This window comes from Haematobia irritans, chromosome 1 (genome assembly GCF_050003625.1).
Source record: "Haematobia irritans isolate KBUSLIRL chromosome 1, ASM5000362v1, whole genome shotgun sequence".
Taxonomy (NCBI): Eukaryota; Metazoa; Arthropoda; class Insecta; order Diptera; family Muscidae; genus Haematobia; species Haematobia irritans.
The window spans coordinates 50100644-50106643 of NC_134397.1; positions in this window are offsets into that span (position 1 = coordinate 50100644).

Below are 6000 nucleotides of genomic sequence, written 5' to 3' on the forward strand. Positions count from 1 at the left end.
ACTGAATTTGCATCACTTCTTTAGGTGTGATCCGAATTCAATGATTTGGATGTAAATTAAAAAATTCTGTGATATTTTGTCAAATAAATAATTTTTATAATGTTTTATAATTTTTAATGTATTCTAACACTTGTCGGAAACGTTTGATCTCAAATATTTTCAAAAATTCACAATTTTTTCAGATTGGATTTAGCATTTTTTTCGACAAAATTTAAATGATTTGTACCATTTTATGAATTCTTACTCTGTCTTTAACCTATTTGAAACAAACAAATTAGAATTACCCATTAAAAGTATGAAAAACAAAGTTATAAAAAATTGAATTAAAATAACTTCCTGTGTAGTTAAAATAAAGAACATCATTGGGAGTGCATCTTCTGGAAGTGGTTTTAAAGTTGTGGCTTTGGAAGAACTTCCAATTTTTTGCTGGGTGGTTTAAAGTTTTTTTTTTTTTGACAATATCAGTTTTTACTTTCAAGTATCCGTTATAATTTTGATTTTTAAACTGGCATTTGTTTTTACGTGAGTACCTTTATTAATGAACCGCGAAAAGAGAATGGCAATTTGATAAATGAGATCTGTATCTTATTTTTAATTTTATTGATCCTAGATTTAAAATCAGGTTACTAAAAAATGTCTTTATTTTAAAGATTTCGCATCTTTGGCTCGAAATCAATACCAAAATTTTAAAGGGAAGGTCAAAATCTTTGGAGATCCAAGTAAACTTTTTTTTAGTGTACACTTCAAAGACTAGCCTGTACTGGTCCTGAGGTGGATCCATTTTAAAGAATCCACAAATCTTTTCACAGAAATTATTCCTTATATCCTAAAAATTCAGTTTTAAAATCCTCTAATGGATATTATAATCTATCGAAATTTAAAACAAGTATATACAGCAGTAAGTTCCGCCGTTCGCAAAAAATATGTTGCCCTGGTGTTACAATACTTTTTCCCTCAATACATTTTCACTCAAATGATAGTGTCATTCCAAAGTTATTATTAATTCATAATATTGTGAGGGATACAGGATCCAAAATCTATGGCAGTGTCCTTCATATTTGGCAATCAATTTCGAGAATGTTGCACCTTTTTTCCCTATCGAAATCGTCATTAATCAAATATAATAGTTTCCTTTCAAATTTCAGTGGGGTTTGATGACAGATATTCTCCCGAGCAGAGCAGTTCAACCAGTAGATACATTTAAAGATTTTACCTACAAAGACTATATCAGATTCTGGATTTATAAAAACCATTTGTTTGAGTTTTAGAGGATCCATAAGCATCTCGTGTAAGTGTGCAAGAAAATTATGAAATAACGCCTTGATATGAAATCTAAAATATGTAGATTTTTACCCCAATTATTTAAATGATTACGATAAGTAAAATATGGAAATTTTACATTCAGTTTCAAGCTATTTTTATGATCAGTGCGCCTTCTATACCATCAAGAAGTGAAACCGGTCTATATGAAGGCATTACCAAATGTTCCGATAAAAACTAAATCCGATACACGTTTTTTGGGTCTAAATTCTAGTATATTTACAATTTCAGGCAAATCAGATAAAAACTACGGTTTCCAGAAACCCAAGGAGTTAAACCAGGTAATCGGTCTTATGGGGGCTATACTTAAATAAGCCCAAAATCGGGAGATCGGTCTATATGGGAGCTATACCAAAACATGGACCAATACTCACCATTTTTAACACACCTCTTTATGGTCCTAAAGTACCTCTAAAATGTCAAATTTCAGGCAAATTGAATGAAAACTACGGTTTCTATAAGCCCAAGAAGTAAAATCGGGAGATCGGTCTATATGGGGGCTATACCAAAACATGGACCGATACTCACCATTTTCGGCACACCTCTTTATGGTAATATACCTCTAGATTTCCAATTCCAGGCTACGGTTCCTATAAATCCAAGACCCAAAATCGGGAGGTCGGTTTATATGGGAACTATAGGTTAGGTTAAAGTGCCCAATTTAAAAAGGCATCAAGGAAAAACTCTGGCTTCTGGAGTCCCATAAGTACATATCGGGCGAAAAATATATATGGGAGCTATATCTAAATCTTAACGGAATTCTTCCCAAATTAATAAGGTTCTATTCTGACTCAAAACACATACTTGTGCCAAAGTCGATTGGACTAAAACTTCGACCTAGACATTGATCAAAATGTGTTCACAGACGGATGGGCGGACGGATCGACTCAGGGGCCGGCCCTAAGCATTATTGCCATAGACACGATTTGTCCATCTAATCTCCTCCTGGGTGTTGCAAACATATGCACTATCTTATAATACTCTGTTCCACAGTGTGACGTAGGGTATGCAAATCAGGGATAAACGAAAGACTTAAGACACAAAAACATTTTAATTTTGCAAAATATAATTCTTGGAATATTTTGAACTTTTATTCTTGGAAACATAAAAATCAATCAATTTTGTTATGCATCTCTCATCCATATGATTTAAGGTTCTTGTATGTTTTTCATCAAATTGAATTTATTCCAAATGTAAGGAGTATGTGTAAATTTAGCAAACTTTTCTCCCATCCAATATTACCATTATTTAGTTTAGATTTTAATTTCTATGGATTTTCACATAAACCAAGCAAAGGGACTATTATGGGATTTTCTTTATTGTTGTTTTAGGAGTTCCATTTTTTTGCTCTCGTTTTTTTTTTTTTTTTTTTTTTTGCAGGCAGGCTTTGAAGTAACAACAATAGAGCTGAGAATGGTTGGAAGTTTTAGATTCATTTCAAATGGGTGGAGGGAGACAATGCCATCGGCACCCAGCCACCAACCACCTCCAGAGGCACAACAATAAAAACAACAGCAATAATAACAACAACACCATAGTAAAGAATACAATGCCCAAAAGTAACAAATCCCAAGGCGACGAGACGGCGTCAGTATTAAAACTGATTGTCTCGTTGTCTACGACGATGATCAACCTCCACCCCCACCCGTTAAACATAGACATGAAGGTGAGAGGAGGCAATGAGTGGATTGGAAAATAAAAACGAAAAATTAAAATAAAAAAGGATTCTTAGAATGTAACACACAGGAACCTCATCATCCAACGTGCCATAGCAGAGTATAGAAATCTGTGAGTTCTGGGTGAGAGATGGTAGGCCAAGCAAAAAGACCCCCGCTCCGTTGATTCGGGAAACGAGAAACTTGTTCAACATTTTCTGTTTTGTGTGGAAACAAACAAAATAAGTGTGCAATAATTTGTTATTTACAACAGCACATTAATTTCCTCTTTCACAATTAGCAATGCAAGTAACAGTGGCTGGAAGCTGGAGAAGAAGTCTACCAGGCGGCAACTGTCTGGGCCCAACATTTAACACACCAGCAACATTTAGGTGTTCATGTTGTCCCCCAAAATACTAGCTAGGACGATATTGTTACTTTTCTCATCACCATCTCTCCATTGTGTCATTGTATGGTGTCGCTGGTGGTGTCTGCTGTGCTGGGTGTTTATGAAGATGGTTGTGACGGTGGTGTTGGTATTTTTACTTGAGGTGACTTAGACTAGTGTTGATGCGGCAGCATCTTTGCATGGTATTGAGATTTCGTTTGCATTGTTAGGATTTCTTTGGTTGATCTCATAAAATGAGACACCTCTTCCGTTTGTTGTTGTTTTTTTTTTTTTTTTCTTGACTTGTGGGTTCTTCGGTAGCTACCACTGTTCCTATTGCTCCCGTGTATGTTCCGAAAAAAGCAAACCTCCTTCTCTTTTTTTTCTGAAAATTTTCTTTGTTTTGTACAATTGTTAGTTGTCACTGAATGAAATGAAATAAAATAAACACAATACAATACCATATCCTAAAAACAACAACAACACAAAAACTAAAATAAAACAAAACTCTTGCAAAATCATCCACATATAGTTTCCATGGTTCATATGTTTGTTAGTTTAACTGGGTACTTTGCCTTCTGTCTGTACGTCTGTCTTCCTATATTTCCATCCAAATGTCTTCACATTATGTCTGACCGAGGATAAATGTTGCATGTTTAACAAAACTGTTAAAAAAGGCTACTGTTTTTATATGCCAGCACCTCAGCTTGGGGTTTTTGTTTTTAATTTTTTTTTAAGAACAAACAGAAAAGCTGCAAAAAGCAATAACTTTCTGTTAGATTACTAAGCTCCCTTAAGTATATTAACCTGATTGTTTGAGCAAAAATGGTTTCAATTACCTATTTTCTTAAGAATTTGCAACAAATTAAGGTTTAAGAAAACATGCTGTAAGTCACCTTATTCTAAGAAATATTTAGTTATCAATCATAGGACCGAATGGTAGGGATCATGGAGCCACATTGTAATAAGACTTAAGATATCAGGTGCGAAAAACTGACTATATCGAAACATGGTCCGATTATCACAATTTTCGGCACATCTCTTTATTTTCCTAGAATACATCTAGATTTCCAATTTCAGGCAAATTGGGTAAAAACTACGGACTCTAGAAGCCCAAGAAGTAAAATCCTAAAATACCTCTAGATTTCCAATTTCAGGCAAATTAGATAAAAACTACGGATTCTAGAAGCCCAAGAAGTAAAATCGGGAGAGCGGTCTATATGGGGGCTATATCAAAACATGGATCGGTACTCACCATTTTCGGCACATCTCTTTATTTACCTAGAATACCTCTAGATTCCAAATTTCAGTTAAATTGAATAAAAACTACGGATTCTATAAGCCCAAGAATTAAAATCGGGAGATCGGTCTATATGGGGGATATATGAAAACATGGACCGATACTCACCATTTTCGGCACATCTCTTTATTTACCTAGAATACCTCTGGATTTCCGATTTGAGGCAAATTGGGTAAAGTAAAATCGGGAGATCGGTTTATATGGTCGCTATATCACAACATGGACCGGTACTCATCATTTTCGACACACGTCTTTATGGTCCTAGAGTACCTCTAGATTTCAAATTTCAAATAAATTGGATTAAAACTACGGGTTCTAGAAGCCCAAGAAGTAAAATCCGGAGATCGGTCTATATGGGGGCTATATCAAAACATGTAGCGATACACCCCATTTCCGGCACTCCTCTTTATGATTCTAGAACACCTCTAGATTTCCAATTTTAGGCAAATCGGATAAAAACTACACTTTCTAGACGCCCAAGAAGCAAAATCGGGAATCGGTCCATATGGGGGCTATACCAAAACATGGACCGATAGTCACCATTTTCGGTACACTTTTTGATGGTCCTAAAATACCTCTAGATTTCCAATTTCAGGCAAATTGGATAAAATCTACAGTTTTTATAAGCCCAAGACCCCAAATCGGGAGGTCGGTTTATATGGGGACTATATCAAAACTTGGACCGATATAGCCCATCTTCGAACTTAACCTACTTGCAAACAAAAGACGAATCTGTGCCAAATTTCAGGACGATAGCGCCATTATTGAAGGCCGCAGCTTCATTACAACAGACAGACGGAGATGCTTATATCGTCTTAGAATTTCTCCCTGATCAAGAATATACTTTATATAGTCGGAAATCGATATTTCGATGTGTTACAAACGAAATGACAAACTTATTATACCCCCTTCACCGTTCTATGGTGGTGGGTATAATGACACCATGCATTGTCAAAAAAACAACCAGAGTTCGTAATGGTTACGAATTTATAAAACAAAAAGTAAAAAATCCGCAACCGTGACTCGAACCTAGATTGCCTGCTCCATACACGCTAACAGTCGCATTAGCGCATTGCTCTACTGACAGAGTACTATGTAATGTCGAACATCTTTTCGGAACATCCTTTCGAACGTTTTTGGAATATATATCGAAATATAACATATGTAAACAAAAAACTTTATGGTGTTCGGTCGAAGCAGGGACTGAACCCACACCATTTTATATTCGAGGCAGGCATGCCAACCAACTAAACCCTTTGTATGTAAGGCAGGCATGCTAACCATGGCTCCACTGCACAGTGGGATAAATGACAGGGTTTCTTTTTATTTTACCCATT